Source organism: Meles meles, chromosome 19 (assembly GCF_922984935.1).
Source record: "Meles meles chromosome 19, mMelMel3.1 paternal haplotype, whole genome shotgun sequence".
Lineage (NCBI taxonomy): Eukaryota > Metazoa > Chordata > Mammalia > Carnivora > Mustelidae > Meles > Meles meles.
In genome coordinates, this window is record NC_060084.1 from 56,641,715 (window position 1) to 56,668,424 (window position 26,710).

The following is a 26,710-nucleotide window of genomic DNA, read 5'->3' on the forward strand; positions in this document are numbered from 1 at the left end:
CAAAAGTAAATAAATAAAATCTTTAAAATAAATAAATAAGTAAATGAATGTGCAAATAAAGATAAAATTGTGTGTAACCTTCCCTCAGAACAATGTACTGACACACATGATTCATCGTGTACCACCAGGGGCCCCTGGGGAGAGGATGATACACGTCCTTGCAGCGGAGCAGCTGGGGTCGCCCGCCTGCTCAGGGTGGAACTTCTGTTACCTCCCCTTCTGCAGAGATCACCTGTAGTTAATTAGATGATTCCTTTAAATGTGTTTACACAACCACAAATCCTATACTGCTTGGTCAGGCATATCTCGTTTATCTATAATCTGCTTCCTCCTTTGTTGATTGTTATCTCGTATCTAATAAGTATGGGATGGAGGAGTTGTTCTGGGCTGCAGGCTCCACACCTGCCGACCCCCTTTCCCGCTCTCTGCAAGTGGACTTGTTTGTGCCTCTTTTGTCTCCTGGTTTCCGTTGGGAAGTGGCAGTTGTGATGGTGCCTTCTGCCTGTTTCTTTGCATGTTTATGTAATGTAAGTTATGAAATACTTCATATTTGTATACATTTGAGCAAGCATTTAGCGTAAAAAATTGATTTTGTGCACTGACCCATCTTGTGAGTAGATTTGTAAATCTGATAATCTTATGCAGATTTTTTGTTATTTAGCCACCACAAAGTACATCATTGGTTTCTTTTTTTTTTTTAAAGATTTTATTTATTTATTTGACAGAGAGAGATCACAGGTAGATAGAGAGGCAGGCAGAGAGAGAGAAAGGGAAGCAGGCTCCCTGCTGAGCAGAGAGCCCGATGCGGGACTCGATCCCAGGACCTGAGATCATGACCTGAGCCGAAGGCAGCAGCTTAACCCACTGAGCCACCCAGGCGCCCCACATCATTAGTTTCTGATGCAGTGTTCCATGATTCATTGTTTGCATACAACACCCAGTGCTCAATGCACTCCGTGCCTTCCTGAATACCCATCACGGGGCTCACCCATCTCCCCCCAAACCCCTCAGTTTGTTTCTGAGGGTCCGCAGTCTCTCATGGTTTGTCTCCCCCTCCGATTTACCCCCCGTCATTTTTCCCTTCCTCTCCTAATGTCCTCCATGTTATTCCTTATGCTCCACATATGAGTGAAACCGTATGATAATTGACCTTCTCTGCTTGACTTACTTCACTCAGCACTGTCTCCTACAGTCCTGTCCATGTTGATACAAAAGTTGGGTATTCATCCTTTCTGATGGCTGACTGATATTCCATTGTATATATGGACCACATCTTCTTTTAATAGTGACTCCAAAAATAAATTGGTTTAATGCTCCAATCAAAAGTATCACTCTGAATAAAAAATAAGAGCCATCCACATGCTGTCTAGGAAAGACCAGCAGAATTTCACTTACTTGTGGGGCATAAGGAATAACATGCAGGACATTAGGAGTAGGAAAAGGAAAAGTGAATTGAGGGAAATCGGAGGGGAGATGAACCATGAGAGACTGTAGACTCTGACTGTACAAACGGAGGGCTTTGTAATGGAGGGGTGGTTGGGGAAGGCTGGTGGTGGGTATTAAGGAGGGCAGGTATTGCATGGAGCAATGGGTGTGTTGAATAAACAATGAATCTTGGAACACTAAAAAATAAAATTTAATTCAGTAGTTAAAAAAATTAAAAAATAATAAACAAATGAATAAATAAAATATTTTGATTTCCCAGATTAAAGAAAAAAAAGAAAGAAAACATTGCCTTATACCAAGTAAAAGAGGGGACCCCACAAAGAGGAGTTCTGAACACTGTTGCTGGGGAACTCTCCTCCTCGCTCACAGACATAAGCCCAAGGCTACACAAAGTCCCTGTCTCCTGTGCTTGAGGATGTGGGCCCTGCTGACCCTTTTGCCTTTGCCCTTTCATGCTCCCTTGTGTGAGTAAAGCATCCCTCATTCATGATTCCATACAAGGGCATGTCCCAAATATCTCTGCTTTTTTCTTCTGCTCAAAACTCAGCTCCCGTCAACTTCCTTTGCTTTATTGGGAGACACGGAAACACAGATCTCAGGGACACATCCATGCATACCAGCAGCCTCCTGCTCTGTCTGTGTCTCTTTACAACACCTGACCACTGGCCCCAGGAACTGTTGCCTGACACCCTCCTTGCTGCTCTCTTTCCAGACTCACAGTATCTACTGGTCCCCTGTTCCCTGGGTATCTGCATGTTCACATTTCAGCCTGTCTGTCTGGCATCAGACAAAGCATCCTCAGTGTTGTCTTCCAATTTCGTGTTCTGCCTTTCAGCTGCATCTTCTCACAGATGGAATGATTAGTCACATTACGTTTTTGTTTTTCTTTTTTACCTCCAGAGAATTTAATTAATTCATCTCCAGATTTCTATCTTCATTCATAATATAACTGCATTATTGCTACAAACACTCAATGTGCTCCAATTTTTCCTTAGTTCACATTAAAAAAAAAAAACATTTTATTTCTATTCAGCATAACAGTATTCATTATTTTTGCACCACACCCAGTGCTCCATGCAATACGTGCCCTCCCTAATACCCACCAAATACCTGTTTCTAATAATTTCAGAAACATTATAAATAGCATTTTTCAGTTCTAAGAACACATGGGGTCTCTCAAGGATGTGGAGACCTAACTGCAAACTGACAGGGTCCTTGCAGTCTAGGGAGTCTTGCCAAGCGCTAGCTCTTGCAATCCCTGCAGTTTATTCACTACTTGATTGGGATCACATTAGCTCTCTCAGTCATGCTGACACAGACCTTGAGCTCCTCTGTAAATCTCTTGAGAAAAGTCTCTTGCTTTGAAGCATGGCGGTCACCTGGGTCTTGTGGTCCCCCAACCTCAATCTCCCTGGTAAACGTTCTTGTTATTGAACTATAAAATAAAGTCTCTTAGGCGTGTTGGGGCTCTACTGGGTCATCAGCCTGTGGAGACCTCCTGATCGCAGCTTTCTGTCTCTTGTTGTTCTTAATTCCCACCTTTCTCTCTCAGTCTTCCCTGGGACTTCTCACAATGATCAATGATCTAACCTGACTGTGGAGTCTGACACATGGACTGCTTCAGTCTTAACCACACCCCTCCTAATCAGGTCAGGAATCTAACAAGATTCATCCCATCCACAATCTAGGTCCCACTGATCTCAAAACCACTCTGAGGACTAGAGTCAGGATAGCATACTACAGACCAGGTCACTGTGCTCACAGTAACCTGGGCAGTGGACACTGGAGTAGTAATGACATGAGAATCAGCTTTATCTCTCATATCAGAGCACTCACCCAAGTATTGTTCCCCACAGCATATAGGCAAGACCCCAGGGTGGGGAGGATATCTCTGTCCCTGGAACAAGGGGCAACAAAGAGCCAGGAGGTACTCACACAGGCATGTGCCCATGAATGGGGTGTGGACCATGTCACAGGAAAACAGAGAAGTCCTTGGAGGCTGTGACAGAAAGAGAGCCCACACTCCAGGGCCAAGAGAGGGTCTGTGTTCCCTTCCCTATTTGCGTCTTTTTCTCCTCTGGGCTCATTGCCACCGTGACCTTGACTTGAGCCATTCAGAGACATCACACGAGTGTCTGCACTGACATGAGTCAGGATATACAGGACTGACACGTCCTCTGCAGCAGCTCTGGGTCTGGGGACCCATCCATGGTGAGAACGAGGGTTGTGGGGATGAAGGAGACCCATGGGGGAGGCTCTGGGAGGGAAGGAACTGCCCTGGTCTCCCTACCTGATTGGGCGTCTCAGTGAGCCTTATGCTTCCCCTGATGCACCATCATGGACACCAGAGCCAGGCTAGGCCTCTGGGCAGGGGGTGTCCACCTTCCTATTGTCATATCCTGCGTACATGACAACCCCATGATAGGACAATTACCTCTGAGAACCACACCCTCTATGTCTGCCTGTCCTGTGGGCAATGTGGTCTCACCCTCTGCACAGAGAGAGTACGAGAGACGAGACACCATGACCCCCACCTTCATGGCCCTGCTCTGTCTCGGTGAGATCTGAGGAAGGAAAGGGAGGCCTTAGTCTGGGAGGAAGCCACCCCACAGTCAAGCCCTAGTCTGTCAGAGACCCCAGGCTCAGGAGGCTCATGGAGAAGAGGGGTTCTGCTAGGATTCGGGGCAAACCTCTCACAGGGACTGTCTTCCAGGGCTGAGTGTAGACCCCAGGACCCAAGCACAGGCAGGTGAGTCTGTCCCCAACGGTCCCTGTCCCACCTCCTCACAAGGGACAGGGGTCACCCACCAGGCAGTTGGGAATGGAGAACAGCAGTTCTGGGCTGACCCAGGGGGCACGCCTGGGGGGTTGTGGTTGAGTTGGGACCTATGGATGGGGAAGGTTTATCTCCCAGCTTCTGTTTCCTTCCAGGGATCCTCCCCAAACCCATCATCTGCGCTGATCCAGGCTCTGTGATGCCCTGGGGGACAGCTTTGACCATCTGGTGTCAGGGGGGCCTGGAGGCTCAGGAGTATCACCTGCATAAAGAGGGTGACTCATGGAATTGGGAGTCACAGAAGCCACTGGAGCCCGGGGACGAGGCCAACTTCTCCATCACATACATGACAGATGTATATGCAGGAAGATACTGCTGTGACTATGAACGCCACAATGACTGGTCAGAGTACAGTGACCCCCTGGATCTGGTGGTGACAGGTGTGAGCCCACTCAGGGTCCCAGCCCCACCCAGACTCTGCCCTCAGGAAGGGGGTCAGCTCTCAGGTGTCTCCCTCTTACAGCCCAGCCTGGGGATACCTTGGGGGTCTGAGCCCAATTTAACACCACCCCCTCCTCCTCTCCTAGGATCCCATGACCAACCCAGCCTCTCAGCCCTGCCCAGCCCTGTTGTGACCTCAGGAGGGAACCTGACCCTCCAGTGTGCCTCACAGATGGGATTCCACCGGTTCGTACTGAGAAGGAAGGAGAAGGCCAGCCCTCCTGGACCCTGAACTCCCAGGCAGCCCCCCGTGGAGGGACCCAGGCCCTGTTCCCTGTGGGACCCATGACCCCCAGCCTCAGGTGGTTGTTCCAATGTTACGGCTATTACAGCAACACCCCCTATGTGTGGTCGGACCCCAGTGACACCCTGGAGCTGCTGGTCTCAGGTGAGAAAGTCTGACTGTTGCCCCATCCGTGTTTTGAGGCACCAGACAGATTAACGGGGACTCTGCACCCAGGGAAGCCCCAATGAGAGGGTGGGTGAGGGGACCACGGGGACTCACAGGTCAGAGTCACAGAGGGTGATGGACAATGAGACCTGGGGTTCAGGATGAGAGAATGAAGGTTTGGGGAGAAGCAGCCCCTGCCTTCCACGGCTGGTCTCTCCCAGGTGTGTCGAGGAAGCCCTCCTCCTGACCCAGCAGAGCCCTGTCGTGACCTCTGATGTCAGCTATGACAGATTCGCTCTGTCCAAAGAGGGGGCACCTGACCCTCCCCAGCAGCTTGGTCGGCAGACCCAGGCTGGACTCCCTGGGGCAGACTTTCCCCTGGGCCCTGTGAGAACCTTCCAAGGGGGCCGGTACACGTGCTATGGTGGACACACGCTCTCCTCTGAGTGGTCGGCCCCCAGTGACCCCCTGGACATCCTGCTCGCAGGTGAGTGCTCAGGGCATTAGTCAGGACCCTAGCCTCTGCACACGTCCTGCCAGGGGAGCCCCAGGTGGTGCTGGCTGGGACCAGGGGTGGAGGGTCCCCAGGGAGGGAGAGACAGAGAGAGACAGGGGATGGGAAGGGGAAGATTCGGAGGACACAGACAGACTCCGTTCTGAACAAGGGCTGGACAGCCCCTAACCCGCCCTTTCACTCTATAGGACAGCTGCCCTACACACCCTCCCTCTCAGTGCAGCCAGGGCCCACAGTGATCCCAGGAGAGAATGTGACCCTGCTGTGTCAGTCACAGAGCTCTGTGGACACTTTCCTTCTGTCCAAGGAGGGGGCAGCCAATCCCCCTCTGCGTCTTAGATCACAGTACGGAGCTGGGCACCACCAGGCTGAATTCCCCATGAGTCCTGTGACCTCAGCCCACGGGGGGACCTACAGGTGCTACGGCCCCACGAGCACGTCCCCCTACCTGTTGTCCCAGCCCAGTGACCCCCTGGAGCTCCTGATCTCAGGTGAGAGTAGCTGACTCTGTCCCATCTGTGTCCCAACATTGTCTTCAGGGCCCTGTGTCCACCAGGGCTCTGGTCTACGATGGCAGTGAGCGGCTCAAGGGAATGTCAGCAGAGCGTCCACCCCTCACAGTGCAGAAGGGAAACAGGGTCCTCCCACCCTTGCCCTTCCCTCACCCACAGCACCAGAATTGTCCCGGTGGAGGAGGGCTTTTGGGGCCACAGGCACATGAGGAGGAAAAGTGTGAGCAGCGATAAGGAGTCAGGGGAAGCTCCAGCCTACTGCCCCACACTCCTGTCTTTTCCCCAGGACCTTCTATGGGTCCCGGCCCCACACCACAGGGCCAGGCTCAGCTGACTGTGAGTCACAGGGGCTGCTGTCCAGCGGCTTTTCTTCTAGGCTTTCAGAGATGCCAGGGGGACCTCGGGACTCCAGTGGCTCTGAGGCTGGTCGAGGGGAGCTGGGGTGCTCATGGCAGAGGGAGGGGGAGGGGCCCAGTGGGAGAGGTGCAGCCAGGTGCAGTGGGGAGTCCTGCAGGCCCTGCACCTCACCCTTGCTGACCCCAGGAGGCTCTGAGGGTGAGTGTAGGTATCTGTCAGCCTTAGTGGGTGAGTCCATGGGGAGCGGGGTCTGAGCTGCCCCCTCAGTTCAGGGTCCTCTGGAGGTGTTGGCTGGCACATGCCCCTCCCTGTGTGGGCCTCAGTTTCCCCAAGTGTAAAGGAGAGAGTCGTGGACCAGAGTAGATTTCCCGTCAGACAATGACTCTGATCCTGGGAGAGGAGGGCTCATGGGGAAGACCCCCAGGGAGTGATCTATGGTTCCTTTCGCCATCCATGACGGGGAGGGGAGGGAGGACAATGGCTGGGAACATTTGGGTAATAAGGGGGATCTGGAAGGACCCTCAGCTCCAGAAGAAGATGCAGAGACAGGCTGTGCCCCAGATGGGGAGCCCAGAACTGCGAGCTGGTGTCTGTGCAGGGGACAGCATGAGCAGAATACAGGAAACCCACAGTTGGTTTCCAGTCCCAGCCCTTCCACCTCCATGCTGGGCGACCTGAGACACATGAATGACCTCTCTATGTCTCAGTTTTCACTCTGTGGCGTGGGCGGGAAGGGCAGCAATCATCTGCTGGGTGATCGTTGATGGGTACAGAGCTGAGTGCACAGAGCCCAGCAGGTGCCTGGCACACAGTAGGTGCTCAGTTAAATGGCATCACTGGCTCATTCATGGTGTAGCTCCTGTCCAAGGTCCCCACTGGTACCTGTACGTCCTCATCGCGGCCTCGGTGGCCTTCGTCCTGCTGCTCTGCCTCCTCTTCCTCCTCCGGGTTCGACACCGGCATCGGGGCAAAGGCAGGAAGTCAGGTAAGAAGAAAAGGGGGTGACGGGCTCCAGGGGTGGTGTCTACCCCATGAGCTGAACAAGGATGGGCTCAGGGCAGCTGCCAGAGGGAAACCAGAGTGGTGGGAAAGGCCAGTGTAGGACACTTGTGCAGAACCTCAACCCAGAGAACCTAGAAAGAAACCCCCAGGTCGGCCCCCATGTGTCAATTGAAGGTTTTTCCCTCTTTCAAACTGGGGAGATGGAGAAACACACAGACAGTATGTGTGAAGGGCGCCTTTCCCTGGAATCACATGGTGGGGGAGGGTCGTACCCTCCCAGCCCAGCACAAGACTGATTCCAAACATGCTGCAGGGGCTGCAGTCCCGGACCCCAAGGTCAGAGGCCTGCACGACAGGTAACTCCTGCCCCCAGTCCCCCAGGGTCCCACCCACCTGCACCCACTATGCCCCCCTAACACCCTGTCTCCTCCCCAGCTCCAGCCCAGCCACTGCTGCCCAGGATGAGAGCCTCTGTGAGAGGAAGGGGGCCGCCTTGGGGGTGGGCTGGGAGGGTCTGTGATCGGGGGCGAGGACTGAATTCCCAATGTCCCTCAGCCCACTGCTGAATCCCCGTGATGGTAGATGCCCTAACTGGGAGCAGGGTGGGGCCTGTAGCCCTGAGAGGAGGGCTCAGGGGACCTTGCCAAGAGACACATCCCATTCTGTCCCAGTAGATGCTGCCATGCAAGACACTCAGCCTAAGGAGGGGGTGGAGCTGGACCATCAGGTGAGATCCCCGCTCTCGTGCAGACCCCAGGGCCCTCGTGGTGCCAAACTGAATCCAGTGGACATTCCATGTCCTCATACCATCTAGTCTCAGTAGTGTCCCTCAATGCCCTCACGCTCCTTGGGCACCCAGGATCAGCCTACTGTGACCTCATGGGGCCTCCTCTGTGCCCCCTTGTCTGGCTCCCCAAACACTGCCTGACTTCTGGCTGTTGGGGTGGATGCCCACGTCTCAAGAGGGTGCATGAAGAAATGATTCACTGGTCACCAAACCCCTTCATTCATTCAGCCAGCAAAAGGCACAGGGAGCCCAGCATTGGCCAGGCCCCACCTAGTGCTGCCCGCATGGCTGTGAGCAAATGTGACCACCCTCCATGAGTTCATTTTGTGGGTGGTGGACAATATGCACCGAAGTGGGCAGCATCCTCGAGGGCAACGTGTGGCCAAGGAAAATAAAGCAGGGTATAGAGTAGCAGGTGCAAAGGTCCTGAGGTAGCAACATGCTTTATCAGGACCATGGCCCATGCAGCTTCAACCAAATGAGCAAGAAACACTGTCCGGAACAGAATCAGAGCCAGAGTTGAATTACACGCCCCAAGGATCAGGAAGCCCCTGCAGAGTTCACCAGGAAAGTGACCTAATGGCCAGGAAACTTTGAAGCATTGCTCTGGCACCATGGGGAAAATTGTGTGAGGTGGTCGAGGGGAATCAAGGAGACAAACCTCACCCTCACTGTCTGTCCACAGCAGAACATGAAAGATGAAGACCCCCAGGGACTTATGTACGCCAAGGAGAGCCGGTCAAGATCAAGACTCAGGTGGGGACTGGCCACTTCTCCTTCCCCTGTGTCAGAGGGTTTGCTGGACTAGGAGGACAGACAAGCAGAGGAAGACGGGCAGCCGGACTGTCAGGTGGGTCCCTTCTTCTCCAAATGCCCAGGCTCCCCCTCCTCAATCACAAGCCTCCCCTCTCCTCCCCACTGCAGGTTGCTGTATCTGACACCCCACAGGATGTGACCTATGCCCAGCTGCACCACTTGACCCTCAGACAGGAGACAAGTGCATCCCCTTCCTCCCAATCAGGGGAGCCCCCAGCAGAGCCCAGTGTGTATGCTGCTCTGACCATGCACTAGCCCAGGAGGGGCCCAGACCCCACACTCCACGAAGGGGGACCACAGGGACCCTGGAAGGCACAGGAGCTGCCCACAGTGGGTGCCACCTAATGATGACCCCAGCCAGCCTGAACTCTTTACATGGACCAGTAAGACTCTTGGGACCCTCTGGGAGTCACCGAATCAGCCATCAAAGATAATAATACCCCTACACTTTGGAAATCAAAGCAACAGACTTCTCAATTACCCATGAATGAAATGAGAAAATCCAAACGGAAATGAGAGAATGTTTATACTGAAGGACAATGTAAATGTTACACATCAAACCTATAAAATGGGAAAATACGAACCAAGACCCAATCTATTCGAACAGAAAAAGCCTAAAATAATTAATGACAGAACCTATTCTATCGAGAATTTGGAAAAAGAATAGCAAGTTATTCCAAACAAAGGTAGAAGGAGGAAAATAATAAAGACAAGACATAGCTAGTAATGAGGACAAATTTAAAAATAGAGAAAAATCAATGAAGCTGAAAGTGTTCCTTTTTGTAAGCAATGGTCACATTTATAAAGCTTAGCCACAAAACCAAGAGAAGAGAGAGAGGGAGGGAGGAGGTACACATCACCATTATTAGGATGGCATCCCATTCTACAGACTTTAAATTTAGAATGGAACATTATTAACTCTTTTATGCTGATATGTGAGACATGTAGATGAAATGGATAAAATTCTCAAAATAGAAGCTACTAAAATGATGGAGAAGTAGAAAATATGTATCACCTTATGAATACCTTGAATGTATTGACTCTGATCACACCGTCCCCCATCTGAAGTATGTGGAAACGGAGAGAAATCGAGAGCAGAGTGGTGGCCAGCGGGGCTGGACTGTGGAAACAGGGAGGTGTTGGCCAGGATTATAGGCAGAAGAAGAACAAGGTCTCTACAGTTGTAAGACCACAAGTTCTGGGGATCTCACGTACAGCGTGATGATCACAGCTCATAACACCGTATCTTATTTTTGAATGTTGCAAAGAGAGTAGATTTAATGTTTTCATCACATACAAGAAAGGCAGCTGTGGTATGGCAGGGAAATGTGAGCTAACGGCATGGCAATAATCATTTTGTTATATTTGTGTCTGTTGAGGAAGCTTCATTGCCAATTTCCTCCAAACACTTACGCCCTTAGGAAACACACACATGCTTACACACACGCATACACACATGCATATACACACACCAAAATGACACAAACCTTTCCTGAGAATAAAAAGGGAGGAAGCAATATTGGATCAGGCCAGGGAACTGTGAACCCCAGAAACTGGCAAGGTAATTGCAGAATGAAAAAGGCATGGAAATTTCCTTCATGTAAACCTAGATGTACATCTCTAAACAAAACGTTCACAAATAAGATCCTCTACATCATGACCACACTGGATGTAGGGGGGAGGAGAGGAACAGAGTAGCTTAACTCAATCACTATCATCTGATACATAACAGAATAAGTGAAAATGATCATCTCACAAACCAGAGGGAGAAGTATGGGGAGATGGGTGAAAAGCTGAAGGGGATTAAGACGTACCAACTTCCAGTTACGTAATAAATGAGCACCAGGGATGAAAATTACACTTTAGGGAATATAATCAGTAACATTGTAATCATTTTCTGTGTGACACGTGGTAATTGGATTTCTTAGAGTGAGCACTGCCTAATATATATAATTGCTAATTCACTATGATGGACACTTGAAACTAATATCATATGTTAACTATAAGTCAGAATTTTAAAATGACGTACTATATGCTGGCTAATTGAACATAATAATAAACATTTAAAAATTAAGAAATAATCTCAGAGATGCAGACAAAGTTTAGATAAAACACACCAACAATTCCAAATGCACACAAAAGCTCATCAGAAATAAAAAGGAGTTTCCAACAGTTCATGAAGCCATGGTGCAATGAGCACCTGGCCTTCATCTTTAAAGGTGAGAACTTGAAGTCCTTCTCTCTGTGATGGGGATGATCCAAGTATGTTTCTTATAACCGTTTGTATTCAGTACAGCATCCAGTTCATTTAATTGGAAGTACCAACTAATCCTTATACCAGGTAGCATGGCAAAAGTTAACAAGACAGGGAACAACAACTGTTGGCGAGGATGTAGGGAAAAGGGAACCCTCCTACACTGTTGGTGGGAAGGCAAATTGGTACAGCCACTTTAGGAAACAGTGTGGAGGTTCCTCAAAAAATTAAAAATAGAGCTACCATATGACCCAGCAATTGCACTACTGGGTATTTACCCCAAAGATACAGATATAGTGAAGAGAAGGACCATCTGTACCCCAGTGTTCATAGCAGCAATGGCCACAGTCGCTAAACTGTGGAAAGAATAAGATGACCTTCAATAGATGAATTCTTGCCTTTTTTTTAACAGTTAAATGCAGTTTATTAAGTATTGAGAAGAGTGATTTTTTTCTTCCTATTCTGTCCTGCTTGAGCCTTGATTCATTTGAGAAACCAAGGAACATATCTGCCGTTTCTCTCTATGAGGCAGAGTAATTGGAGAGAGAGAACCCCTGTCATACACTCTTCTCCCAACTTAACACAATCTTTACTAGTTGTTGATTTTCAAGAGAGGAATCCTGTTACTGATGTGATTGGTCAGACCCAAGGATAATCATTGTCTCATATTTTACTAGTGTGATAGATTATGTGTAGGTCAAGGTCAAGACTGATACAAGGTTCATCTTTTCATTGCCTGCTACCATATAGAGCCCAGCCATGTGTCTTTTCCTCTCCATGGCCATATTTGAAATTACTGGACACTGTGTTATGAAGTGCTGTATCTACTCGCACTTGTCTGTAGTTTATTATGTAGGCATTTCCTTGATCAGGTACCCTAAAAGGATGAGGGATGTAGGGTACAGTAGTTATATGAAGAAAGGGAATCCAGAATGGGAAAAAGATCTGAGACAATGAATCATAGACACAGTTGATTGATAGCATGGATCTGGGAATCATATCTGTTTTCAGTAAAAGCTGTGTAACCTTAAGGAAACTTCCTGAATCCCTCTAAGCTTCATTCTCCTCTTCTGTAAAATGGACAGAGTAAGCTACCTATCTTACAGGGCTCATATGAAGATTAAATAAGATGGTTCAGGAAAAGAGTTTGCCATCCAGTGTGTGATCAGCATTCAGTAAATGTTCGCTGTAATCACTCAATTGATAATAATAATAAATAATGGGGTGCCTGGGTGGCTCAGTGGGTCAAAGCCTCTGCCTTCGGCTCAGGTCCTGATCCCAGGGTCCTGGGATCGAGCCCCACATCGGGCCCTCCGCTCAGCAGGGAGCCCGCCTCCCCCTCTCTCTCTGTCTGTCACTCTGCCTACTTGTCATCTCTGTCAAATAAAGTATTTAAAAATCACAATAATAATAATAAATAATGAGATGCTGATCAAAATTATTATAGTAATTGTAGATTTAATTTATCCTATTTCTGTCACCATTAAAATTGATAAAATGATGCTAGATTTTTCACATTATTATATTTTCTAATTTTAATTTTTAAAGTCAAAATTCCTGCTGTCTGACCAAAAAGACTTAAACAGTGTTTTTGTGATGACTGCAAAACTGTTGATCCACCTTCTCTTTCACCCAGAGAAAAAACAAGAGAAAACCATCCTGTGGTGAGTGAAGTTGAAAACCTTTCATTTTTCATCTTGGAATATGTCATTCTTTGGGCCAGCCAGCCAGCCATTGGCTGTTGGCAGTACTCTTTACATTTTAAGAACACACAGGTTGCAAATATATTTTTTTAAGATTTTATTTATTTATTTGACAGAGAGAGAGCAGCAAGAGAGGGAACACAAGCACAGGCAGAGGGAGAAGGAGAGGAAGAAGCAGGCTTCCCACAGAGCAGGGAGCCCAATGCAGAACTCAATCCCAGGACCTTGGGATCATGACCTGAGCCAAAGGCAGACGCCTAATGACTGAGCCACCCAGGCACCCTGAAAGTAATTTTTGTCACAAGAAAATAATATGGCTAATGAGCCAAGAAAATATGTTGTATAGTTAACTCACTTATCTGCTTTGAATACAGAATTATGGATTAGCTGCCGTTCTTTACAACTAGGTTGTGTTCTTTACTTCTTTTCCCACTATCACAGTGTGTCTTCACCCACCCATTCCCACAAAAAGTCTAAGATGCGTAGTAGGTTGAAAAGACCCTGGAACCCAGGCAGAGGAGAGATAGGCAACTGGGGTTAGCCATCCTGGAATCTCACATGGGTTATAGTGATAGTGTTTGCTGTATGTGAAACTCCTTGTATTAAAGTGTGTGTATACAAAAATAACATAGTAGTTGCTCAATAAAAAATATTACTTGTTAAGATAGATACATGTAACTTGATAAAAATGTAGAGATTACTAGAAACTAACTTCTTGAGAAAATAGCATCCTCAATGAAATATTATTTTAAATAAGACTACGTATATTGAGGGGCACCTGGATGGCTTAGTTAGGTAAGCATCTGCCTTTGGGTCAGGTCATGACTGCAGGGTCAATCCTGGGATTGAGCCTCACATCGGGCTCCACGCTCAGCAGGGAGCCTGCCTCCCTCTGCCTGGAGTACCCTCTGCTTGTGCTCTCTCCCTCTCTGTCAAATAAATAAATAAAATCTCAAAAAAAAAAGACTAGGTGTGTTGATTAGACTTCTCTTACATGCTTTCTGTTAACCATTGTAAAGAAGACATTGTGAGGGGCACCTGGATGGCTCAGTGGGGTAAGCCTCTGCCTTCAGCCCGGGCCATGATCCCAGGGTTCCGATATCAAGCCCCGCATCAGGCTCTCTGCTCAGCAGGGAGCCCGCTTCCCCCACAACCCCACCTGCCTCTCTGCCTACTTGTAATCTCTCTCTCTGTCAAATAAATAAACAAAAAATTTTTAAAAGGACATTGTCATTCATTGAATCTAAACTAATAATCAACAAATTTATAGCTTAAATATTTTATCTTAAGTAGTATTCAAACTAAATTGCATTTGCCTCAGCACTTTGAAAATGTTTTACATTGTTTCCTGGTATCATTGTCATGGACAGAAAGTCATCCATCAGTCTGTCATTCCCTTGTAGATAATCTGTCCTTTAATCTTACAGATTTTATGTTTTCCACTTTTACTAAGTTGTGCCTAAATGTGGAAGGAACATTCTTATTAATTTATACTCAGGCCTAGAAATGTTCCTTTAATCTGAACGCACATTTCTTTTTTTTTAATTTATTTTTTTGATTTCTTTTCAGTGTTCCAGAATTCATTGTTTATGCACCACACCCAGTGCTCCATGCAATATGGAAGGAACATTTCTTATTTGTATTTCAGGAATTTTTAGTCCTTATACCTTTGAAAATTGCCCCTGCTCCATTCTCAGTATTTTTCTGTTTTGTAACCTCTATTCAGATGTCTTTTAGACCAGTATCCATGTCTTATAATATCCTCTTCATATTTTCCGTCAAGCTTTCCACAGAATATTCTGTGTGATATCCTTTGACCTCTCTTGCAGTTCATTTTCTCTCCATAAATATTTCTAATCTTTTTTTTATTTGTTTATTTACAGCATAACAGTGTTCATTGTTTTGGCATCACACCCAGTGCTCCATGCACTACGTGCCCTCCCTTTTGTCCACCACCTGGTTCCTCAACCTCCGCCCCCCCCCCCCCCCCGCCCCTTCAAAACCCTCTTGTTGTTTTTCAGAGTCCATAGTCTCTCATGGTTCATCTCCCCTTCCAGTTTCCCTCAACTCCCTCTCCTCTCCATCTCCCCATGTCCTCCATGTTATTTCTTATGCTCCACAAATAAGTGAGACCATATGATACTTGACTCTCTCTGCTTGACTTATTTCGCTCAGCATAATTTCTTCCAGTCCCGTCCATGTTGCTACAAAAGTTGGGTATTCATCCTTTCTGATAGAGGCATAATACTCCATTGTGTATATGGACCACATCTTCCTTATCCATTCATCCGTTGAAGGGCATCTTGGTTCTTTCCACAGTTTGACGACCGTGGCATTGCTGCAATAAACATTGGGGTACAGATGGCTCTTCTTTTCACTACATCTGTATCTTTGGTGTAAATACCCAGTAGTGCAATTGCAGGGTCATAGGGAAGCTCTATTCTTAATTTCTTCAGGAATCTCCACACTGTTCTCCAAAGTGGCTGCACTAACTTGCATTCCCACCAACAGTGGAAGAGGGTTCCCCTTTCTCCACATCCTCTCCAACACACGTTTTTTTCCGTCTTGCTAATTTTGGCCATTCTAACTGGTGTCAGGTGGTATCTCAATGTGGTTTTAAACCCATTCCGTGGGTTGCCTTTTGGTTTTGTTGACTGTTTCCTTTGCTGTGCAGAAGCTTTTGATCTTGATGAAGTCCCAAAAGTTCATTTTCGCTTTTGTTTCCTTAGCCTTTGGAGACATACCTTGAAAGAAGTTGCTGTGGCTGATATCAAAGAGGTTACTGCCTATGTTCTCCTCTAGGATTCTGATAGATTCTTGTCTCACGTTGAGGTCTTTTATCCATTTCGAGTTTATCTTTGTGTATGGTGTAAGAGAATGGTCGAGTTTCATTCTTGTACATATCGCTGTCCAGTTTTCCCAGCACCATTTATTGAAGAGACTGTCTTTTTTCCACTGTATATTTTTTCCTGTTTTGTCAAAGATTATTTGACCATAGAGTTGAGGGTCCATATCTGGGCTCTCCACTCTGTTCCACTGGTCTATGTGTCTGTTTTTATGCCAGTACCATGCTGTCTTGGTGATCACAGCTTGGTAGTAAAGCTTGAAATTGGGTAACGTGATGCCACCAGTTTTTTTTTCCATTTTATTTATTTTTTCAGCGTAACAGTATTCATTCTTTTTGCACAACACCCAGTGCTCCATGCAAAACGTGCCCTCCCCATTATCCACCACCTGTTCTCCCAACCTCCCACCCCTGACCCTTCAAAACCCTCAGGTTGCCCCAACCTCCCACCCCTGACCCTTCAAAACCCTCAGGTTGTTTTTCAGAGTCCATAGTCTCTTATGGTTCGCCTCCCCTCCCCAATGTCCATAGCCTGCTCCCCCTCTCCCAATCCCACCTCCCCCCAGCAACCCCCAGTTTGTTTTGTGAGTTTAAGAGTCATTTATGGTTTGTCTCCCTCCCAATCCCATCTTGTTTCATTTATTCTTCTCCTATCCCCCTAACCCCCCATGTTGCTTCTCCATGTCCTCATATCAGGGAGATCATATGATAGTTGTCTTTCTCCGATTGACTTATTTCACTAAGCATGATACGCTCTAGTTCCATCCACGTCGTCGCAAATGGCAAGATTTCATTTCTTTTGATGGCTGCATAGTATTCCATTGTGTATATATACACCACATCTTCTTTATCCATTCATCTGTTGATGGACATCTAGGTTCTTTCCATAGTCTGGCTATTGTAGACATTGCTGCTATAAACATTCGGGTACACGTGCCCCTTCAGATCACTATGTTTGTATCTTTAGGGTAAATACCCAGTAGTGCAATTGCTGGGTCATAGGGTAGTTCTATTTTCAACATTTTGAGGAACCTCCATGCTGTTTTCCAGAGTGGTTGCACCAGCTTGCATTCCCACCAACAATGGAGGAGGGTTCCCCTTTCTCCACATCCTCTCCAGCATCTGTCATTTCCTGACTTGTTAATTTTAGCCATTCTGACTGGTGTGAGGTGATATCTCATTGTGGTTTTGATTTTTATTTCCCTGATGCCGAGTGACGTGGAGCACTTTTTCATGTGTCTGTTGGCCATCTGGATGTCTTCTTTGCAGAAATGTCTGTTCATGTCCTCTGCCCATTTCTTGATTGGATTCTTTGTTCTTTGGGTGTTGAGTTTGCTAAGTTCCTTATAGATTTTGGATACTAGCCCTTTATCTGATATGTCGTTTGCAAATATCTTCTCCCATTCTGTCAGTTGTCTTTTGGTTTTGTTAACTGTTTCCTTTGCTGTGCAAAAGCTTTTGATCTTGATGAAATCCCAATAGTTCATTTTTGCCCTTGCTTCCCTTGCCTTTGCCATTGTTCCTAGGAAGATGTTGCTGCGGCTGAGGTCGAAGAGGTTGCTGCCTGCATTCTCCTCAAGGATTTTGATGGATTCCTTTCTCACATTGAGGTCCTTCATCCATTTGGAGTCTATTTTCGTGTGTGGTGTAAGGAAGTGGTCCAATTTCATTTTTCTGCATGTGATGCCGCCAGTTTTGTTTTTGTTTTTCAACATTTCCTTAGCAATTTGGGGTCTCTTCTGATTCCATACAAATTTTAGGATTATTTGCTCCAGCTCTTTGAAAAATACCGGTGGAATTTTTTTTTTTAAAGATTTTATCTATTTATCTGACAGAGAGATCACAAGTAGGCAGAGAGGCCGGCAGAGAGAGAGGAGGAAGCAGGCTCCCTGCAGAGCAGAGAGCCCGACGCGGGACTCGATCCCAGGACCCTGAGATCATGACCCGAGCCAAAGGCAGCGGCCTCATCCACGGAGATGCTCTGGTCTTCATTTGGTTTGTTTCTTGCTGCGGCTGTTGGTATCTTTGCACAAAACCTGCCGTGTTCTGATTAGAAAAGGAAAACAACGGATGGAGGGGACCCATAAGTGGTCATGCTATGTGGCCCTTGGATTTGTTTTCAGCCAAGGGGGAGATTTGGGGCCTCTGGTCTTTCATGACCTCTCCACAAAGAAGACTGACACAAAGGCTACGAGTTGTTTGCATCTTGTGTGCATCCATGGGTCCCTGTGCGTTTCCCATCTGAGATGTTTTCTCTCCCTCTGGACGCTCTTGCTAACATCCAGTTGTAAAGGAACTCCTTGCTTCATAACTGAGTTGAAAGGAGGCACCTGGAAAAATCGGGCATGGTAAGAAGGAGCATCAAGGTGTTTCAGGTTACTGGTGGAATTTTGATTTGAATGGCGTTAACAGTATAGATTGCTCTAGGCAGTATAGACATTTTAACAATGTTTATTCTTCCAATCCAAGAGCATGGAAGAGTCTTCCATCTTTTTGTGTCTTCTTCAATTTCCTTCATGAGTGTTCTGTAGTTCCTCAAGTACAGGTCCTTTACCTCTTTGGTTAGGTTTACTCCCAGGTATCTTATGGTTCTTGGTGCCATAGTAAATGGAATCGATTCTCTAATTTCCCTGTCTGTATTTTCATTGTTAGTGTGTAAGAAAGCCACTGATTTATGTACATTGACTTTGTATCACTGTATGAGTTCTAGTAGTTTCGGGGTGGAGTCTTTGGGGTTTTCCATATAAAGAATCATGTCATCTGCAAAGAGAGAGAGTTTGACTTCTTCCTTGCCAATTTGGATACCTTTTATTTCTCTTTGTTGTCTGATTGCCGTTGCTAGAACTTCTGATACTATGTTGAACAAGAGTGGTGAGAGTGGGCATCCTTGTCGTGTTCCCGATCTCAACGGGAAGGCTGCAAGCTTTTTCCCATTGAGGATGATATTTGCTGTGGGTCTTTCATAGATAGATTTTATGAAGTTCAGGAATGTTCCCTCTATCCTTATACTTTGAAGCGTTTTCATCAGGAACGGATGCTGGATTTTGTCAAATGCTTTTTCTGCATCAATTGAGAGGACCATGTGGTTCTTCTCTCTTCTCTTATTGATTTGTTCTATCACATTGATTGATTTGCGAATGTTGAACCAACCTTGCAACCCAGGGATGAATCCCACCTGGTCATGGTGGATAATCTTTTTAATGTGCTGCTGGATCCTGCTTGCTAGGATCTTGTTGAGAATCTTTGCATCCATATTCATCAGTGATATTGGTCTGAAATTCTCCTTTTTGGTAGGGTCTTTGCTTGCTTTGGGGATCAGGGTAATGCTGGCTTCATAAAAAGAGTCTGGAAGTTTTCCTTCTGCTTCAATTTTTTGGAACAGCTTCAGGAGAATTGGGGTTATTTCTTCTTTGAAAGTTTGGTAGAATTCCCCAGGGAATCCGTCAGGTCCTGGGCTCTTGTTTTTTGGGAGGTTTTTGATCACTGCTTCAATCTCGTTACTAGATATCGGTCTATTCAGGTTGTCAATTTCTTCCTGGTTCAATTTTGGGAGTTTGTAGTTTTCCAGGAATGCAGCCATTTCATGTAGGTTGCTTAGCTTATTGGCATATAACCGTTGGTAATAATTTCTGATGATTGTTTCTATTTCCTTGGTGTTGGTTGTGATCTCTTCCTTTTCATTCATAATTTTATTAATTTGGGATTTCTGTCTTTTCTTTTGGATTAGTGTGGCCAATGGTTTATCAATCTTATTGATTCTTTCAAAAAACCAGCTTCTAGTTTCATTGATACGTTCTACTGTATCTCTCGTTTCTACCTCATTGATCTCTGCTCTAATCTTGATTATTTCCCTTCTTGCATGTGGAGTTGGTTTGATTTGTTGTTGATTCTCCAGTTCTTTCAGGTGTAGAGAGAGCTGTTGTATTCTGGATTTTTCAATTTGTTTGACGGAGGCTTGGATGGCTATGTATTTCCCCCTTAGAACCGCCTTTGGAAGGGGAGGTGAACCATAAGAGACTATGGACTCTGAAAAACAACCTGAGGGTTTTGAAGGTTCAGGGGTGGGAGGTTGGGGGAACAGGTGGTGGGTAATGGGGAGGGCACGTTTTGCATGGAGCACTGGGTGTTGTGCAAAAAGAATGAATACTGTTACGCTGAAAAAATAAATAAAATGGAAAAAAAAAAAAAAAGAACCGCCTTTGCTGTATCCCATAAGTTTTGGACCGAAGTGTCTTCATTCTCATTGGTTTCCATGAATTGTTTAAGTTCATCTTTGATCTCCTGGTTGATCCAAGCATTCTTAAGCAAGGTGGTCTTTAGCTTCCAGGTGTTTGAGTTCCTTCTGAACTTTTCCTTGTGATTGAGTTCCAGTTTCAAAGCATTGTGATCTGAGAATATGCAGGGAATAATATCAGGCTTTGGTATCGGTTGAGTCCTGCTTTGTGACCCAGTATGTGGTCTATTCTGGAGAAAGTTCCATGTGCACTTGAGAAGAGTGAGTATTCTGTTGTTTTAGGGTGGGATGTTCCATATATATCTATGAGGTCCATCTGGTCCAATGTGTCATTCAAAGTTCTTGTTTCTTTATTGATTTTCTGCTTCAATGATCTGTCTATTACTGAGAGTGACATGTTAAGATCTCCTACTATTAATGTATTCATATCAATATGACTCTTTCTCTTGATTAACAGTTTTCTTATGTAATTGGCTGCTCCCATATTGGGAGCATAAATATTTACAATTGTTAAATCTTCTTGGTTGATAGTCCCTTTAAGAATGATGTAGTGTCCTTCTGTTGCTCTGACTAGAGTCTTTAGTTTGAAATCTAATTTATCTGATATGAGAATCACTACCCCGGCCTTCTTTTGAGGCCCATTGGCATGAAAGATGCTTCTCCATCCCTTCACTTTCAGTCTGGGTGTATCCTTAGGTTCAAAATGGGTCTCTTGTAGACAACATATGGATGGGTCCTGTCGTTTTATCCAATCTGCAACCCTGTGTTGTTTTATGGGTGCATTTAGGCCATTCACAATGAGAGTGATTATTGAGAGATAGGTTTTTATTGACATCGTGTTACCTTTGAAGTCTTTCTGTCTGTAGATTGTTTCTATATTTCTGTTCAATGATATTCTTAGGATTTTTTCCCTTTTATACGACCCCCGTAATATTTCCTGCAGGTTGGCTTGGTGGTTGCATAGTCTTTTAAGCCTTGCCGGTCTTGGAAACTCTTTATCTCTCCATCCATTTTAAATGTCAGTCTTGCTGGATAGAGTATTCTTGGTTGCATGTTCTTCTCATTTAGTACTCTGAATATATTTTGCCAGCCCTTCCTGGCTTTCCAGGTCTCTGTGGAAAGGTATGACGTTATTCTAATGGGCTTTCCTCTGTATGTAAGGAGCCTCTTTGTCCTAGCTGCTTTTAAGAGGGTCTCTCTTCCCAACAACTGAAGAGGAGGGAACACTTCCAAACTTATTTCACAAGACCAGCATTACCCTGATACCAAAGTCAGAAGGACACTGCAAGAAAATAAAACTCAGACCAATAGCTCTGATGAATACTGATACAAATCTCAACAAAGTATCACCAAACTTAATTCAACAGCACATTACGGGGATCACATACCATGTTCAAGTGGGATATATCTCTGTGATGCAAGAGTGATTCTATGAATGCAAATCAACAAATATGACACAGCACATTAATAAAATGAAGTATAAAAATCATATGACCATTTCAATAAATACAGGAAAAGTATTTGACAAAATACAACATCTAAAAACCCTCAACAAATTGATTATAGAGAAAACATACCTCAGTATAATAAAGATTATATAAAACAAGCCCACAGCTAACATCACATATAATGGTGAAAGGTTAAAAGCTTTTCCTCTAAGATCAGGAACGAGACAAGGATGGCTACTCTTACAATCCTCCCCCCCTCCCCAAGATGTGAGAGAGATAGCAAACCAGAGAGCCCAAGCTGGGGGAGGAGCAGTGGGGGAGGGAGAAACAGGCTCCCTGCTCAGCAGGGACCCCTACACCACTGAATCCCAGGACCCTGGGATCATGACCTGAGCCTAAGACAGACACTTAACTGACTGAGCCACCAAGGCACCCCTACTCTCACCAATCTTATTCAACATGTTCCTGGTCCTTGCTAAAACAATCAGGCAAGAAAAAAGAACTAAAAGACATCTAAATCAGAAAGGAAGAAGTAATATTGTCTTTACTTGCAGATAAATGATATTATATATAGAAATCCTAAAGACTCCATTAAAAACCTCCGGTCAATCAATGAATTTTGCAAAGTTGCAGGATATAAGGCCAGCATGCAGAAATCAGTTGGGCTTCTATAGACTGACAATGAAATCTCTGAAAAAGAAATTTAAAAATTTCATTTATAATAGCTTCAGAACAATATAATTCTTAGGAATAAATTCAACCAGGGAAAGTTCTATATACTGAAAACTATAAGACTTTGATGAAGAAATTGAATAAGACAAGACAAGTGGAAAAATATGTATTCATGCATTTGGAAGAATCAATACTGTTAAAAGGTCCATACTACCTAAAGCCATCTACAGATTTAATGCGATCTCTATAAAATTTCCAGTGGCATTTTTCACAGAAAGAGAAAACTATCCTAAAATTCATATGGAGCCACAAAAGATCCTGAATAACCAAAGTAATCCTGAGATAGAAGAACGAACCTAGAGGTATCACATTGTCTGATCTCAAATTATACTACAAAGGTATAATAATCATGACAGCATGATACTGACATAAAAATAGACACATATACCAATAGAACAGGACCCAGGGGACCCTGAAATAAATCCTGCATATATGGTCAACTAATATATGACAATTGGACCTAAAATACTCAATAGAGAGAGGATAGGCTCTTCAATAAATAGTGGTCAAAAACTGAATAATCATATACAGAAAAATGAAATTGTTACAGATTCAATTTACTTACTAATCTGTTCAGATTTTCTATTTCTCTATTCAGTTTCAGTACATTTTATGATTTTACAAATTTATTCATTCTAGATTACCCAATTTGTTGGTATGTAATTGTTCATAGTAGTTTTTTTTATTATTATTTGTTTATTTTCAGCATAACAGTATTCATTGCTTTTGCACCACACCCAGTGCTCCATGCAATACGTGCCCTCCTTATCATAGTAGTTTTTTATGATCCTTTGTATTTCTGCATTAATACTAGAAATGTCTCTTCTTTAATTTCTGATTTTATTTGAGAATTCTTTTTTTTAGTCTAGCAAAAGGATGTCAATGTAATTTATTGAGTCTAGCAAAAAGGTTGTCAATATAATTTATTGAGTACTGCGCATCTTAAAGAAATAAAGTATTTTTAACATTGAAAAAAAAATAGGGTCTCTCTTGAAACATAATTCCTCATTTTAACTATAAGGTGTCGTGACGACTTTCAAGAATCTAAAATCTTGGGAGGAGATCTTTCTGCCTCTAGTACATGAACGTTGTTTCCATTCGTGAGATTGGGAAAATTTTCATAGACAACTTCTTCCACTATATCTTCTAGACTTCTTTCTTTTTCCTCCCCTTCAGGGATTCCAATAATTCTGACATTGGAACGTTTCATGGCATCGTTTATTTCCCTGATTCTGTTTTCGTGGCTTCTGAGCTGTTTGTTCCAGGCTTCCTCCTGATCCTTTCTCTCTATCTGTTTGTCCTCCAGATCACTAATTCTATCTTCTGTCTCAGTTACCCTAGCTTTTAGAGAATTTAGATTAGATTGGAACTCATTGAGAGCATTTTGAACATCATCCCTGGTGGCTTTCAGTTCTGCCCTAACATTGTGAACATCATCCCTGGTGGCTTTCAGTTCTGCCCTAATCAATACTGTTTGGTCATCCATGGCTTTCTCCAACCTAGCTATTGCCTGGATAATTGTTAGTCTGAATTCCTTTTCTGACATATTCTCTATGTCGATAGCCATTAGCTCTGTTGCAGAAGGCCCATCCTCTGTATTTTTCTTCTGTTGGGTATTCCTCCTCCTAGTCATTTTGGTAAGAGATGACTGAACAGATGCAACTGGACTTATCAATTGTGGTGCAGTCAATGTGCACCCTGGAACGGTTCTGTGCAATCAGGGTTCCCCACCCAAATGAGAGAAAAAAGAAAAGAAAAGGAAATAGAGAAGAAGAAAAAAAAAGGAAAAAGGAAAAAATGAGAGAGAGAGAGAGAGACAGGGAAAAAAGGGAAGATAAAAGAGAAGGCTCAGCCCAAATGGGCCACAAGGTAAGATTTATGAAGTATACAAACAAAAACAGACAAACAAAAAGAGTGACAAAAGTATATGACAAGAGGAAAAAAATATATATGTATATATATAGGGGGGGAGTCAAGATGGCGGGGAAGTAGGAGGAGGCACCATTTCAACCTGTACCCTAAAGTGAGCTGATTACCTACCAAAGAAATCCAACCATCCATGAAATCAGCCTGAGATCAGAATTATACATGTCTGGATCTCTACAGGAGCAGAAGATGCCAGTGGCAGGTAAAGCAGACTGGGAGCGTAGGACTGATATCGGAAGATAAACAAAAGGGGGAGGGAGCCACCAGAGGTGACAGATTGGAAAGTAACACCCCAACACGAGAGTGCTCTGCGTCTGGGGACCAGCATTAACTTGGAGTCTGGTTGAAAGCACTCAAAAAACAAAGAGCAAAGGATCGTGGGGGGTAATAGTGGGAACCTGGGTGGTTAGGGTCAGGGACCTAAGTCCCCGGACCCAGGACAGCCTCCCCTGACGCTGAGCCAGAGAGAGTGGGGCGGAGAAATCAGGTCTCCGTCCCTGAGCCGCCAGTGCACCTGACCCGCCAGCGCGCCCGAGAACCAGTGGGGTCTGGCTCCCCTGAGGGGCTGGGAGCCTGGCCAGACGGCAATCCTGAAACGCGCCCATCCCACACCCTCCCTTGAGATAGGTGCTCATAGGCGCTAGCCTGGAGCTCTGGCATCCGGAAAAACCAGACATTCCTAGCCTGAGACAGCGGGAAAATCTCAGTGTGCGATCTCTGCTCGGAACCTCTCTGGTAGTCTGGAGCTGCCTAGACAGCCACCGCTGCCCTGGTTTTGGGTACAACGAGGAGCTCCTGCATCCCCAGGGACAGTGACTCAGAACCGACTCTGCCAGAAGCTTTTGCAAAACATTCTGAGGCTTCTCTCTGAGAGGGAGGACGGGGTGCAGTTTGCTCTCCTCTAAACCTCCAAAAACCATCAAAAGCTGTCAAGGAGAGAGAAAGCAGATGAAAGAACATAAAAACCCCCAGAGAACAAAAGGCTGAAAAAAACAGTTTCCTCAGAGCTCACCCCCTTGAGGGGAGCAGGAGGACCTAACTCAGGGAACATCATTGTCTGAAAACCCACGTGGCAGGCCCCTCCCCCAGAAAACCAACCAGGAAGGAAGAAAAAAAAAAGACTACAAGAGAACAACCACCACTACTTCATAAATACAACTTTTATTTTTAACTCTTTACCAATATTCTGGTTCTTTTTTTTAATACATACAGATAATTTTTTAACCTATTTACCATCACACTGAGATGTCCAGTACATCAAATTCTTTAATAACCTTCTAACCTGAACTTTTTGATACATTCACCCATGTTTTTCTTTTGCTTTTCTATTTTTTTAATTCTTTCTTAATTTTAACTTAGTTTAGTCTAGTTTATTCTTTTTTAATTTTTATTTTCTACTATACATATAGAGTTAAACTTCAAGGTAATCCCCTTTCCCCAATCAATGATACCCCTATAGGCAAACCAGTTTCTAATCCCCCTGTAACTTAGGAAAGTTGAGTCCCTTAACAAAAACATCAAGATACCTTCAGGAAGAATTGAAATAACCTTCCTCACCCACACTGAGAATTTATAACCACTCTCCCAATTTTTCCTTCTGTCAGTGCTTCTGTGAATTTGTGTTTGTCCTGATAATATATAAATCTTATACTTGGGGTTCTTTCTGATGAGGTTCCTCCCTTTTTTTTGCTTATATATACATATTTTTTTCTCTTGTCATATACTTTTATCACTCTTTTTGTTTGTCTGTTTTTGTTTGTATACTTCATAAATCTTACCTTGTGGCCCATTTGGGCTGAGCCTTCTCTTTTATCTTCCCTTTTTTCCCTGTCTCTCTCTCTCTCTCTCATTTTTTCCTTTTTCCTTTTTTTTTTCTTCTTCTCTATTTCCTTTTCTTTTCTTTTTTCTCTCATTTGGGTGGGGAACCCTGATTGCACAGAACCGTTCCAGGGTGCACATTGACTGCACCACAATTGATAAGTCCAGCTGCATCTGTTCAGTCATCTCTTACCAAAATGACTAGGAGGAGGAATACCCAACAGAAGAAAAATACAGAGGATGGGCCTTCTGCAACAGAGCTAATGGCTATCGACATAGAGAATATGTCAGAAAAGGAATTCAGACTAACAATTATCCAGGCAATAGCTAGGTTGGAGAAAGCCATGGATGACCAAACAGTATTGATTAGGGCAGAACTGAAAGCCACCAGGGATGATGTTCACAATGTTAGGGCAGAACTGAAAGCCACCAGGGATGATGTTCAAAATGCTCTCAATGAGTTCCAATCTAATCTAAATTCTCTAAAAGCTAGGGTAACTGAGACAGAAGATAGAATTAGTGATCTGGAGGACAAACAGATAGAGAGAAAGGATCAGGAGGAAGCCTGGAACAAACAGCTCAGAAGCCACGAAAACAGAATCAGGGAAATAAACGATGCCATGAAACGTTCCAATGTCAGAATTATTG

The 26,710-nt window shown here is 44.9% G+C and overlaps 1 pseudogene; it reads left to right on the forward strand.

Moving 5' to 3' along the window:
• The first annotated feature begins 3,969 nt into the window (after positions 1–3,969).
• Positions 3,970–9,357, forward strand: LOC123930617 (annotated as a pseudogene).
• The last annotated feature ends 17,353 nt before the right edge of the window (positions 9,358–26,710 follow it).